Here is a 16,122-nt window from a genome sequence, read left to right as displayed (position 1 = left end):
AGACCCACACATTTCACCTTCCTTTCGGTGAGTGTACCGTCACACTTGAGGACGTCTACATGTTGTTAGGTCTACGTATCGATGGTAAGGTCGTAAATGGTAGAGTTAAAGAAGATAACTCTATATGCAATGAATTGTTGGATGCCCCTTTGTGTGAACACACAACTACGAGAGAGACTTCTGGTCAACCTAGGGGTCAAGGTATTAATTTAAAATATCTTAAACAATATTATTCAAGTATGACATTAAACGAAGAATCTACCGAGTATGAAAATATAATTAAAGCTCGGTGTTATATTATAATTCTATTTGATAATTTTTTATTTCCTGAAAGTATTGGTAATGCGGTGAATATTATGTATTTGCCGTTGTTATGAAACATAAATAAGGTAAGCACATATAGTTGAAGTTTATAAGACCCCAATTTTGGCCCTAAGATCCCATATGACATCTCATCATATGCATTGACTTTGGGATCACACCTTGGCATCCTCCTTACCCCCCCAATTCATTGGGTTTGCATTGGGAGAGGTCACCAATCACATATGATTGTATCATACTTTTTTTTCATTATTTACTAACCAAAATACCAAAAATATGTCAATGTATAGTTTGTTGCTTTTATAGGTAGTGTGTGTGTTCATCCATGCCTCATCAAGCTCATATCTAGGGTTTAAGACCTTCAATGCAAGGAGAATAATTAAGAGATGGTTCAAATTGACTCTAGACATCATATATTTATCCCCATGGACTTCACATATCATTTTGATCAAGAATTCATCAAGAGTTTGAAGCTTGTTTGCCTTGGAAGCCCTAATTCATCTGGGTATCTTGTGTGACTTCCTCAACAAGTTTCTTCATCATTTGATCAAATATATCAAGGGATACTTCATATTACATCATATTATGCATATATTATCCTCCATGAGTCCCAAACATCAAGAGAATGTCAAGTTTGCAAGATGGTTCATGGTGGTTGACCAGAGAAAGTCAACTGGTCAAAATTGGGGTTCCCTAGACCCTATCTCCTACAATGTTTGTCATATGAAAATGATTCCAAGAGAAACGTTACTCCTTATGACATTACAAACAACTTTCATGTTGAAGTCAAGAGCTAGTTTTTCTTTTAAAGTCATTTTTAATGGTGAAAGATTATAGGTCATTTTGTTTGAACCCTAGTTAGGAGGTCAACTTCTAAGGACCATAACTTGCTCAATTGTTATTATATGAAATCCATTCAAGTTTCATGATAAAATTAAATATGTCATATCAAACTTTTATGTTTGTAATAATTTCAAATTCAACTCTAAAATGCATGTGCCAAGAGGAAACATTATAGGTCATTTTGGGCATTTACCATTGAATAAGTGATTTTCCTCAACTTCTAAAATGCATAACTCCTTCATGAAAAATCCAAATTAGGTCAAATTTGTTACCAAATTGAATAGGTTTAAAGATATACAACTTTGATGAAGGAACTTTTTCCATTTGAAGTCGATAGCTGAAGTTATTCAAGGTGGAAGAAGTGAACATTTGACTTAGTACTTAGAAACTTTTCAAATATGTTTGATTTTCCGAATTCCACCGCAAATTTCATCATGATCCAAGCTTCAAAAGGAAAAGTGTTCAAGACGAACGTTACTCCCCTTGATCTCACCTTTCCAAAAAGTCCAATATCATCTCATTTGGATCAAAACTGAGGGACTTGCACATGGCTTTTTGTTGGGTTTTTTTGGCAAGATTTGGATTCAAATGATCATTCTTCTTTGCATGATTCCAAGTGATGACCTTAGTACACTTTGTGCACAAATTGGAGATGGATGAAATCATTCTTTAGGCCTAAACCATTTCCTATGCATCCATGCAAATTGGTTTCCAATTTTGACAAAATTTCAAGTGGTGCAAAGATCAATTCCCTTGCCTATTTAAACAAACTCATGGCCTAAGAAATCACATCAACACCTTGCTCATGCTTTGCCAAGAGAACTCAGACCCTCACACCATAGAACTCAGATTCTGTGAGCTATGAGTGCAGGAGATGCTGCTGATCAGGCGATTCGGCAAGTAGACAAAATGATTAAAAGCGGTGATCGCTTTGCCCGTGATGCTCGAGTTGGCAAGAATAACCAACCATCAACTCAGTTGCCAGCTTCTGGGGAATTATCTAGGAAAAGACCAGTTCCTCATGATAATGAACAATTGGCCAATGGTCACGAGGCTATTGCTAAGCGAATTCGTTCAGGTCCAAGCTGGAACGACATGTATGTTGATGGAATTGTGTCATACAACAATGGACTTGAGAGTTTCACGTGTGGCTGCAACTTGTTCTCGTTTTTACCATCGTTTTGGGTTCGTTGGCAGTTGGAGGTTGCTGCAATTGATGATGGTTCTGCTGCAGGACTTCGGGTCATAATACAGTTGTGCCGCTGCCGAAGTTTTCCAGGATTACGGATATCATGTTGTACATGGCCTGAATGTTAAGCATATCATGGATTTAGTATCGATCTTGAATCATGTGGATCGTAGTAAGATCTGCTAATGGACTGGAATCACAATGTTTAACTATGGCTACTGCGATAATTGTGATTTGCTCCCAGTATTGGAAGAGGGAGTTATCTGATGTCCAGGGGATCGTTTACTGATTTAAGTACTTGACGATTCTGATGACGAAAGCATACAATGGTTAATTAAGGCCGAGGTGTCTAAGTGGAACCAAAAGGGAATCAACATAATCTATCGGCATTGCCTAATCAGGACTGGATACAAAGCTGGAAGTCTTAATTCTGCAATGAGCTGTGGCTATGTGAAAGACTATGAATATGTTGCAATATTTGATGCAGACTTTCAACCAAATCCTGATTTTCTTAAGAAAACTGTGCCACATTTCAAGGACAACCCTGAACTAGGTTTGGTCCAAGCTAGATGGTCTTATGTGAACAAGAATGAGAATTTGTTGACTCGTCTTCTCTTATGAGTGGATTGTCACAAAGAAAACTGGATGGCCATCTTTTGGTGGAGCAAATAAACCTGATGCTACTGCAGAAAATGCTGAGACCTACAACAATTGAATGATTCCGGTCCACCTAGTCAGCTGGACATACGGATCAATACATACATATATGAATTCAATGCAATGGTATGATGTCCTTACAACAGCAGAAGCAACAATGTTGGAACTCCTCAACAGACCAACATCAATTCATTATCGTCACAAGGTGGGGTGAATGTGATCCAACCAAATCCACATCGAAGTTGCTGCGACATAAATACATAAAAATCAGTTTAACAAAAAAAATGCAAACTTTTCAGCTAAGTGAGTTACAGTGGTGAATTGTTTCTTACCAACAGTGAAGTTTTGGAAATAAAGAGAATTGAGAAGGGGACCATAAGTTGAATATGGACAAAATTCAAAATGTCTTCCGTACAGACATTTCCCACTACTCTGAGGAAACACAGCAACACAACAGAGAAGAGATTAGCCATATAAAAAGAGGGGCAATTACTATTCAGAAAAAAACCCTAAGTTTGGAGAGGAGCCGCTACTGTTCACTAAGAAAAAAAAGGAGTCGACGACAAGGAGAAAAGAAAACCATAGTTTTTCTTGGTGGTGAAGAACGGACAAGAAGATCGAAGACCGATTCAGACGAAACCTTACCTACATCCGTCGGTCAATCTCGCCGCAACCGGTTAGTTTCCTTTTCGAGTTTCTATTTCCATTTCTCCATTTTAGCTTCCTTAAAGCTTCCATTTTTACTACTATTGTTATATTTGTTATTTAATTATATTCAGCGCTTGTTTATTATATTTATAGTAATGCAGACGATATTTGGATAACAAAATAGTTCTAACCTAGTGGCAGAAACATTGTTTGGTAAACCCCTGGTTCTGCGTTCGATCCCTGGGTTCTAGCATTTCTTATTTTTTAATATAGTTTCCATTTCCTACTAGTTTTTATTATTATTACCATTTTTTATTATTTTAAACCTTTTATGATTTTTTTTCTCTTTTTTTAAACACTTGTTGATTTTAATGTTTGTCCTTGATTTATTGTTTAAACATCGATTTTTAATCTATGGATTTGGCAATTTTCTTGTTATTTATCCATGATTATTTTTATCGATATATTGATAGTATTTCACCACATTTTGATTAATCGCATATGACATTTCAATTATTGTCAACATGCGTAAACCGACTTTGAGCATATTATTTAGGTTTTGTGTGTCCCTCAATTTCCATCCGTGCAAATCCCGATTTTACCTTTTTTCGATTTAATTTTTAAGTGTGTTGTAAATATAACTTGTTGTGTTATTTTCTTCACATGGCTTACTCTCGGGCCTTCTTACAATGAGACAGTTCTCTTGCACTTACACTCATACATCGCATTGTTTGTTGTTTGGGCCCGATTTAATTATTTCATTACTTTGAATCCCCATTCGACAAAATTGTACCCCCACTCCCATGGCATGTCGCTTTTTATTTCTTTGTTTGCTTGACTGTTTAGTTAGCTACTAACACAAGAATAAAATCAACCATTTCCAAAAGATCAAAAATAATGACTCGATCCAACGTCGAGTATTTTCTCAATAAACAAATCAATCCATTTCTCCCTCCCATTCTATTCCATTTCTTTCAAACCTTCATCAAACGCTTGATCCAACATCAAGCCATTTTTCATAATAAAAACTCAAAAAATATTAATTCATATTTAAGACCTTTTCAATAAAGATGGAAATGGAACATGGTGGATACCACGCACTCCTGAGACTAGGGTTCGAGATGGATGCCTCGCCTATCTTAGCTCTCGCCATCATCCAAATCTATCTACTCTATTTCTCTCAAACATTCATTCAAAAATTTCTCTTAAACGTACATCAATGCTTGATCCAATGTCAAGTCATTTTCACAACAAAACTCAAAATACTTATTTCCTATCTAAACACCTTTCAATAAAGATGGAAATGGAACATGGTGGATACCGTGCACTCCTGAGATTAAGATTCGAGGTGGATGCCTCGCCTATCTTAGCTCTCGCCGTCATTTAAAATTGTCAATGCGGTTTCTTCAAACCATTTCTCAATCAAACGTCAAAAACATTTCATTCTTATTAAACACTTTTACAAATAAGATGGAAATGAACGGGGTGGATACCACGCACTCCTGAAACTAGGATTCGAGATGGATATCTTGCCCATCCAAGTTCTCGCCATTATTCAAAACACATCAAACCAATCAATTTCTTTTCTCGCCGCCGTGCGATTGACTCTTAAACCTTTTCACAAACGAAAGGTACTTTGTTTCAAAGCAATGCAAGGCAATGTTTTTCCACCTGTTTTGGGTAGTCCAACAATGTTTTCGTCGATTTGACACAAAGTAGCTTTCGCTAAAATCGACCAAGAAACAAACATTTTTCTACCCAGAACTACGTAAGCCTTGATTTCTCTGTTGAGATACGTAGGAGCAGGATTTGTAAATCTTGTCAGGCCCACTAATAAAAAACTTAGGTTTAGTCCTTCGTTAAAAATCCAAAAATATTCTCCTCTCATCCTTTCTTTCTTTCTTTCCCACTTAAATAACTTAAAGCATAACATTTGAAACTAACACGAACGCACACAACTAACCTAATGGTTCCCGTTGAGTTCAACGGACGTGAGGGGTGCTAATACCTTCCCCTTGCGTAATCGACTCCCGAACCCTGATTTGGTTGCGACGACCAATATCATTGTCGTTCTTTCTTGGGTTTTATCAATATTTCCCCTTTCCTTTTTTAGGAATAATTAAAGTTCGGTGGAGACTCTGTTCAGTCCATCATTGCGAGCGTGTGATTGCGCTTCGCTTAGGTCGTGTCTCTCATTTCTTGAGGTACGACAGATGGCGACTCTGCTGGGGACTGTCGTTCCCTAAGCGAGTCAAGCCTAGTTAGGACGTTTGTGTGCCTTTGTTTGTTTAATTGTGTGGCTTTTCCTTATTTATTGCTTTTCACTATCTTTATTATTATATTGATATATTTGTTTTATATTGGTTCCACTGTGTTGGGTACTTGGATATTTGATTGCAAACCATGTGGGAAAGACTCTACACCCGAGTCTAGAGTGAAAAAACATAAGATAGGACGATGGTTGAGTAGTACAGACTGCCGAGGTGAATAATTCGTAAGAGTCGGTACGAGAATCTCACTTAGAGTAGATCCTTTTGCAAATATTGTCGCCCGAGGTGTATACCTTGTAAGCTTCAATGTTTCAAAGGGGTCCATGACTCTAAGAACCTTTTAGAACATTGAACCTTTGGCCAACTAGAAATCATGGTTGCGTAGTATGGATTCCCGAGGTGAATACTTCGTAAGAATCGATACGAGAACCTCGCCTAGAATAGATTCTCTAGATGGAGTTGACGATCGGAAAGTATTTTCCGTAAGCGTCAAACATTCTTTTGAATCCATGACTCTGAGTACCCTGTCTAGAACCGAGTCGATGGTTGCGTAGTGCGGACTCTCGAGGTGAATACTTCGTAAGAGTCGGTACAAGAACCTCACCCAGAATAGATTCCCTTGATGGAGTTGACGACCGGAAAATATTTTTCGTAAGCGTCAAACAATCTCGTGAATCAATGACTTGGGGATCCTTTGTAACAAAGCCCCAGATCATACCCGGTGAGAACCCCGTTTTGGAAAGCAATCAGATTTATCCATACCTCGGACCGTTGAACCTGTACCAAAAAAAACATTGCATCCATCCATTCATTGCATACGCATAAAAAGAAAAACTCTTAGGTTGTTTCACATTATTTCAGGAATCCAAGACTTGTTAGCAAAATGAATCTTGAGAGAAGAAGCACTTTTCAATTCAAATACAAGAATGTGGACCTTACCAGCCTGCAGAAGTTAAGTGCCAAAGTAACACCAATCAAACTCAACAGCTTTGTGCAAGACTATGGGAGAATTCTGGACATCTTAAATGAGAAGATGGACATGACGACCGCAGTGACTATTGCTCAATTCTATGATCCACCTCTACGTTGTTTCACGTTTTCTGACTTCCAATTGGCTCCTACCTTGGAGGAGTTTGAGAGGATTGTAGGCCGAAATCTGAAGGATCATAATCCATTTCCTAAGTTCGATGAAGGTATTCCTCCCAAGAGGATAGCTTTAGCTTTGGGTCTGAAAGTTTCTGAAGTCGTGGACAATTGGGATATAAAGGGAGCTTTCAATGGTTTTTCTAGGAAGTTCTTGGAAGATCAAGCTAGAAAGATGGAAAAAGAAGGGAATTGAGAAGTCTTCTATGCTGTGTTAGCCATGTTGGTATATGGGATAGTTCTCTTCCCAAATATTGATCATTTTGTGGACCACCTGGCGGTGAGAATCTTCCTCTCTGGTAACCCTGTACCGTTCCTCCTGGCAGACCTCCACTACGCTCTCCACGATCGTCATGAGAAAAAGGGAGGAACCATCTTATATTGTGCGTAGCTTTTGCATGCATGGTTTAAATCCCATATGCACGAAGAAGGCCCTTTTGTCTTAAAGGAACTCAAGCCTTCCCAGAAGTTAGCTTCCCTCACCTCCAATCATGTTAAGTGGTATATCAGGGATTGGGAAACCGAGGATGTTATTGTCAGCATTGGAGACTTCCCCAATGTGCCTTTGAAAGGAACCAAGGGTTGCATCAACTATAACCCCGTGTTATCTCTGAGGCAGCATGGTTACCCTATGAATGGGCCTCCAAAAGCTGAAGCTTTAGAGCCTTTCATCTTACACAGTGCTGAAACAGATCATCCCATTGTGAAAAAGATCAAGAGGTCTTGGCAAGCAGTTATCAGAAAGGGTAAGGAGTTGGGTAAGAGAAATGTCATTGCTCAAGAGCCTTATACTTGTTGGGTGAGAGAGAGGGTTCAAATGGTTAAACTCCCTTTTCCATTTGATCCTTCTATCTATCCATTGGTTCCTGAGCCAGAACCCATATTACCTGAAGATGTGGAGAAACTCAATGCCCGTATCAAGGAGTTGGAGTTGGAGAATGCTGACTTGAGAATTAAGCTCGACCGAGTCTCGATAGAGAATGGGAACTTGAAAGACGGTCAACAAAAGAAGGACAAAGAGCTTGAAATCTCCAACAAAAGAGCCAGGGAGTCTGAAGCAAGGAGAGAAAAGTTCGGACAAGCGCTCTACAACACTAAATCTGTGTTCAAGTCAAAGGAGGAGGAGTTGGATATAAATTTACTCAGAATTCAAAAACTCAACAAGACTTTGGAATTGACCCTTGAAATGAAAAGGGAAGCACGACTGATTTCTGAGATTCGTACTCGTGAACTGGAGAATACCATTCAAAAATACAAAGATACTCTGGAACGCGAGAAGCTGAAGATGGAAGAGTCAGAAAGAGTTTGTACACGACTGAAATATCATTTGGAACGAGCCGATGCTAGAATCCAGGCACTTGAAGGTAGGGATCAGGATGCTGCCTATATGATGTTGCTAGGTGAATGCAGAAATTGGAGAAACCTCTATAGGGACATAGAGGTGACCAAGGCTGAAGACTTGCGCATCATTCAAGACCTCCAAGGGATTTACATTGAGTGGAAGGGCAAATTTATGAGGCTGTCCAGATTTGCGAATTCCGTCATGCGAGAGCTACCTGAGAAACTACAAGAAGTTGATTGGTGCATGTGTCCAGAGAACACCCCGCATCAAGTCTTTAATTTCATTAAATTTTGTAAAGCGATGCTAGAAGGGCTGACTACCAACCTTGCTACGGTTCGGAAAGCCCATAAGCCATAAGCACGTTGTTTGTATTTGAACTTTGCTATGAGATTAATGAAAAATCGCTTTTTGGATTCATTTTATTGTGCTTCCTTTCCTTATTACTTTAAATATTTGCGAACAAGTATTGTGGTATTTCTGAAATGAATGACTGAAACTAACCAAGAGTTTTGCAAACAAGATGCATCCATACATGCATTCATACATTTTCAAAATAGAGTCTCACCCCGCCCTTTCTTCCTCCAGTTTCACGCTGAATTTTCAACACCAGTATAATACTCGCGCCAGAGTAAGACAAAGAATGGCTGAGCAAGAACAAGAGAGCGCCCAAGTTAGAGCGGAACTAGACGAAATCAAGGGAGGCATGTCCCAGATGAGAGAGATGCTGCAAGCTTTAACCTTCAGGTTTGAGATTCCGCAAGCGACTGTGATTTCAGAGACCACGGGCCCAGCAGTGGAAGTCCAACCTCAGAGGACGTTACCCTCAACCCTTCCTCCATATGGGCTACCTTATGACTTTGTTCCCCGAGCGGAAGTAATGCATGACATGGGGCAATCTGTCTAACAAGCCGTGCCATTACCGGTTTACACCGACGCACGTCCGGTAATCCATATTGTGGTTCCACCAGCTGCCTATGCTAGGCATATTCCTCACAATGAAGATCACAATCACATGTATCAGACTGCCGACTCAACAATTGCTGGTGACAAAGTAAGGTTTGAGGATTTCAGAGAAGTAAAGGAGAACATGCAGCTCCTCGAGAAGAAGTTCCGAGATTTAGAAGGAGACCACGTCTTTGGATCTGCTGCCAAAGAAATGTGCCTTGTATTCGGGTTGGTGATTCTAGCCAAATTCAAAACGCCAGACTTCGACAAATACAAGGGGCATACTTGTCCAAAGAGCCATCTCATCATGTATTATCGAAAACGGCTGCACACGTGGAGGACGACAAGCTGATGATCCACTGCTTTCAAGACAGCTTAAGTGGGGCTCCTTCCAAATGATATCTAAGTCTGGATCAGAACAGGATCAGGTGTTTCTAAGACCTGTCAGACGCGTTCATAAAACACTACAAGTATAACATGGATATGGCGCCTGACAGAAGACAATTGCAAAGCATGTTCCAGCACGACAAGGAGTCTTTCAAAGAATATGCTCAGAGATAGAGGGAACTGGCTTCTCAGGTTGAACCACCTCTAGCTGAAAAGGAATTGGCCGAACTATTTATCGACACTGTCCAACCCCAATTTTATGAGAAGATGGTTGGAAGTGCTTCCTTGGGATTCTCCGAGCTTGTGGCTATAGGAGCTCGCGTTGAATATGGTGTGAGAAATGGAAAACTGGCGGTTGTAGCTGGAACTTCAAACATTAATCAAAAGAAGTTCTCTGGAGAGTTTCCCAGAAAGAAGGAAGGGGAAACAAATGTTGTGACTGTTGGTCAAGGAAGAGCTCCTCCAAGAAGGAGACCACAATAATATCCACCTCAGTAGTATGTTCAACAACCATTTCCCTATCAACAACCCATGTATCCCGTCCAGTACGCTCCTCAGCCGTACGTAGCCGCTGTGACTCCCGCATTCAATCAACAGCCTGCTCAGGCTTATCAAGCGCCTCCAGTCTATTGACCAGCTCCAGTTCAACAACGTGCTACGGCTCCGCCAGCTTATCAACAAGTACCAGCAACTCCTGTTTATCAACCGCCGAGAGCTCAAGCGCCAAGGCAAAATGCTCAAAACCAGAATAAGAGGCAAGGGGATATGGTGACCTTCAACCCAATCCCAATGTCGTACACGGAACTTTATCCCTCCTTGTTGCAAAAGGGTTTGATGGTTCCCAGGCCTATGGGACCTCCACCTGATCGTCTTCCCCCATGGTACAACCCTAATACACACTGTCCTTTTCATGAAGGTGCCCCCGGGCATGACCTAGAGGGTTGCTACGCTCTGAAGCATAGGGTTCGTGAACTGATTGAGAGCAAGATCTTGTCTTTTAAGGACATGGGACCGAATGTGAAGAACAATCCTCATCCTCCCCATGGAAATCCTGCGGTAAATGCCATTGAAGACGCCTTTGTTGGTGTTACGATTGATAAGGTGGATGATGTTAAGACTCCTTTGGCAGCGTTCCATGCCCGATTGGTGGAAGTTGGCCTGATTAATGTTAATCATGACAACTGTGAAGAGTGTGCCACACATCCAAGAGGGTGTCAGATGGTACGAGACAATATCCAAAACTTGATGGATAAAGGAGTGTTTCAAGTCTCTAGTGTTGCAAAGAACGAAGACGTGTTGGTAATTGAACCTTGCTTCAATTTACCCGAACCAGTGGAAATCCCTTACTATAGCAGAAGGGTGGCGCCTGAGAATAGTCATATGTCGTCTGTTGAAATATGTATGCCCGCACCTTTTTCGTATGAGAGCACCAAGGTCGTGCCTTGGAAATATGAGATTACTGTTGTGGATAAGGTTGTTGAAGGAAGTGCAGACGCTGAAGTGATAGAAACTGTAAGTGAAGATGTCACCAATATTGCAGGGATGAGCAGAATGACCCGTAGTGGTCGAATCTATATGCCTGAACTCAATGTGACTCCTCAAGGGCCAAACAAGGAATCAACAGTTGCAGCTCCCACTAAAGAACCTGAAGTGGTCCAATCCGAAGATGCTGTTGAATTCTTGAAGTTAATCAAGAGAAGTGACTACAAGGTTGTGGACTAGTTGCATCAAACACCATCTAAGATCTTTATCCTGTCTCTGTTTTTGAGCTCCCAAGCCCATAGGGAGGCTTTGTTGAAGGTGCTTGCCCAAGCTCATGTCACGCAAAGCATAACAGTTGACCAATTTGATGGAGTAGTTGCAAATATCACAGCTTGCAATACTTTGAGCTTCAGTGGAGAGGAGTTACATGAGGATGGACAAAATCACAATCGTGCTCTTCATATCTCGGTAAAATGCAAAGATGATGCTTTGGTGAGAGTTTTGGTTGATATCGGATCTTCTCTGAATGTGATGCCAAAAAGAACACTCGCCAAGTTATCTTATCAAGGACCAGCTATGAAGCCTAGTGCCCTGATAGTGAAAGCTTTCGATGGTTCCAGGAGAGCCGTGATTGGAGAGGTTGAATTACCTATATTGATTGGTCCTCATGTATTCCCCATTAATTTCCAAGTCATGGATATTAATCCAGCGTATAGCTGCTTACTGGTGTAGCGGTGTATTCGTCGCTATATGATTTATTGATTAAACCATAAGCAAAGCATACAAAGAAATCGAGTCGCCACCGCACTTTTATTTATCCTAAGGAATGGCTAAAAAGCGAACAAAAGCCTAAGAAGTTTTACACATAGAAAACTAATGAAAAGATCAGAGAGTCTGGGTAAGGGGTAAATTACGCAATGGGAAGGTGTTAGGCACCCAAAACGTCCTAGGTACTCCTAGGGAGCCCTTTTCACACTTGTTGAATGAAAATGTTTATTTGTTTATGACATATTGTGCAAACATGATTGGGAAGATGAGAAAAGAATGTACAATTTATTATTTTTGTGTTTGAACGGATGAACCCGTTGCCTACGTACCTTTCCATAAAAAGGTAAAGGATCAAAACGCCGTAGTTCGGCTAAAAGATTTCCAAAATATTAGTGAATTCATTTTAAAACAAGAGCACTAAGGCTTTTCATTACCAATGGGAGAAAACTCAACCTGAATCAACAATCCACCATGCGAGGACGACTTCAACATACTAGTGAGGGGTTAACCCTATAATAAGTATGGAAGACTTACAATCAACTCACTAAGGATAAGGTAAGATTTACATCAACCACTATGGTAATTGAAACCTATGGCTAATGTATGAAAACATATCAACAATGGACAAAGCCACAAAACAATTGAATAGGTGAAGTTAATTGATTATGAATATTCACAAAATATGGTCAAAGTATGATTAAGATTCGATTCAAAGAAGTGTTATGAAATGGATTTTGAAAAGTCAAGGACTTAAGGTCCAGGTTTATAATTTGAAAAGGCATGAAGATGTTTGCACAACATGTATTTACAAGTTTTAAAAGTCAACAAGTGAAAAGGGATTTTGAAACAAAAGGGTGTGGATGAAGGAGTGTAAAACTTCCTAGAAGTTCACCTCTTGAAATCATATAGAAGATGATTCAAGTGTGTCCTTTGGAATGAGGCAACAAAACAAGCAAGCAAATAAAAAGCAAGGTGATACCGGATGCCAATCAATGTACTTACACCAATCTCACAAACAAAGGCGGATACCGGATACCAATCAATGGATTTACACCAATCTCCTAAAAACCGGATGCCAATAAATGGACTTATACCAATCTCACAAAACAAAGGCTGATACCGGATACCAATAAATGGATTTACACCAATCTCCTAAAACAAAACAATGATACCGGATGCCAATAAATGGACTTATACCAATCTCACAAAGCAAAACAAAACATGGATATCAGATGCCAATCTATCTGGACTTATTCCAATCTCCACAGGATGATCATAGGAATACAAATGCCAACAACATGGACTTACAATTGCATCCTCACATACAACAAACAAACAAAAGCACTAAGCAAAGAGGACATAAGTGGCCAATGAAATAGTCTTACACTCAATCCCTTCCAAATCATAGGAACAATGGCCAATGAATGGACTTATAGTTGATTCCTCAATGGGCAAACTCAAACAAGTCACAAAGATATGAAATGATGATCATGCAATAATGAACAATTAATGATGATAAATGCACAAAGGTATGCAAGCAACACGTACATATGAATCAAGCAATCACAAACAAAGTCATTTAGCACACACTATATACAAGCAATTAGGCTCAAACAAGGGTTAGACTTTAAAGTCAACTGGAATGGGGTAAGTGTTGCTCTTAACCTTAACATTGAGAGTTAAGGTGAAGCAGATGAAAAAGATATGAGGGGTGTGCCTCATTGCTCTTATCCCTGGTCAGGGAGAGCATTGAATATCAGAAGGTGTGGGAGTTCAGAAAGTTGGAACTCTCTCCACAAGTTAATGACTCTATAGATCTTGGGTTAAGATCCACAATGCTACAACATGTAATGTGAGTAAAGGGATGACACACAGAATAGTAGGAGATGGGCTACACACCTCTTTTATCTACCAATTGCCTTATCAAAAGGACTTTTCCTGCTTAGGGACAAAGATAAACAATCACAAACATCGCCTCTTAAGGAGGACTTCAGACAGGTGCCTGGCCAAGTAACAGGCCAGGTCTTCCAGACTACATGAAGAAGAGATGTTATACCTCAGTGCTTAAGCTATCAAGCAAAGCAAAAGCAAGTTCACAATGAACTATAGCAACTAAGGTACCTCAATGAAGATGCATAAGCTAATTTGCTGGATTCAAAGCTTGGAATGTAAAAACAGATGTTCTCCTAAGCTCAGATGAATGAATGGATGATGAAGTGTAGCTCAGTTGTGCTTGATTCGTCCAAAAATTCCAGTTGCCATGGATGATGCAATGTTCAACAGTCCACGAATTCTGCAGAATTCTTCAAGATCCAGCTTCAATTCACTTCTACTATGCCTGTAGATGATGAACAGATCGAAAGCAAAGCAAAAGAGATGAAGAAAATTGATGAAAAAAGTTGAGAGAATTTGAGATGAAAATTTTAGATCTGAGTTTGTGAAGTTCTTCCTTTGATTTTCTGTTATGATTAGCACTTTATACCCTCTGCTAATGATGCTGATTAAACATGTTTAGCCAAAAAAACCCAAAGATTAGTGAAATGGAATGATTTATGCAATTTGGCCAAAGTACCCTCATGCACATGCTAGACAATGGAACAGTGCGAATTGCACTTGAAACAAGTCTTAAAATCTGTTTTGAGGCAAATGGAATTGGTTTGAAATGAAAATAATGCACATTTTTCAAATTCACATTTTCCCACCAAAATTCAAAATGAAATCAAGTGAAAAATGCACTTTTTTTGTGATGAGTTTTAATTAAATGTGATGCATGATTATGATAGTAGAGATCAAGAGAAAATTGCTCCAAAAAGAACCACATGAATTGGCCATTTGGTGTGAAAGTTATGCCTTATTGAAGTTCAAATTCCATGGACAATGATTTGATCATAACTTGCCAACCACAAACGAGAAATGGATGTTCTTGGACTTTTTGGAAAGGTGAGAGCAAGATCTTCAACTTTCATGTTGGGAAAAATTTGATTTGAAGCTTTCTTGGACATGTAAATTTGAGGAGAAGATCTTTCCATTTTTGGCAGTTTGAAATTACAGGTCACTTACTATTTTTGGAAACTTTTCATCTGACCTCAAATTCTTCCATGTTGATGTTTGACATGTTAAATGAGACTTGTATGGACATGAATAAGGTCTCTCAAACCATCTCCCACCTTCAAATCCCTGATTAAATGCACAATTGACTTGTGTTGACCATTCTAGGGTTTCAGCTGACCTAGCTATGCCCTGATGAAATCCAAGCCTCTACCACTTGAGATCTTGATTCAAAATGATACCATGGTAATTCTTCAGAATGGCCACCATCTATGGCTCAATGAATGCCTTTGAATGGCTTGACCTAATGTTGCTTCATCTGCAAGTAAGAAGGTTAGATGACAATATTTTTGTACTTTTGGTTAGTAAACAAATAAAAAGCAATGACATACAAATGCTAAACATGCTTGGTGATCAAGAACCACACTCAAAAGAGAACCCACCCATAGGAAAGGAAGCAAAGTGCACAATGATCCTTGAGGCAATGATATGATGTGATATGATGCCATGAGGGATCTTAGGGCCAAAATTGGGGTCTTACAACTGGGACGTCCTTGGATTCATGCTGCAGGGGCAGTCACCTCCACTTTACACCAGAAGATGAAGTTTGTAATGGACAATCAATTAATCATCATTTCTGGAGAAGAGGACTTTATGGTCAGTCATCTTTCATCCTTCAGATATATCGAGGCTGATGAAGACGCTTTAGAAACTTCTTTCCAAGCTCTTGAAATAGCCAATGCCACTTTTGTGGAGATGAAGGACCCTGTTGGGAAAGTTTATTCATCTTTCGCGTCTCTGAAAAGCACAAAGTCTAGTATTGAAGGAGGAAACCCTGAAGGTTAGGGTCAACTTATTGATATTCGTGAGAAGCATGATCACTTTGGTCTGGGATATGTGCCTTCCGCTGCGAAAGGAGCCTGAGTCCCTACAAAGGACAACACTCGAAGCATCCAAGAAGTATTCCTTAGCACATGATTCATTCATGGAGATCAGGTCAACACAGTTGAAGATAGCACCAAAAATGAAGATGAGCGATGTTTGGTTTACCGGTGTGAGACAACTTTGAACAACTGGAA

Source organism: Lathyrus oleraceus, chromosome 3 (genome assembly GCF_024323335.1).
Source record: "Lathyrus oleraceus cultivar Zhongwan6 chromosome 3, CAAS_Psat_ZW6_1.0, whole genome shotgun sequence".
In the NCBI taxonomy this organism is placed as follows: Eukaryota; Viridiplantae; Streptophyta; class Magnoliopsida; order Fabales; family Fabaceae; genus Lathyrus; species Lathyrus oleraceus.
The sequence above is the reverse complement of the archived record's forward strand: the minus strand, read 5'-3'. Positions refer to the sequence as shown.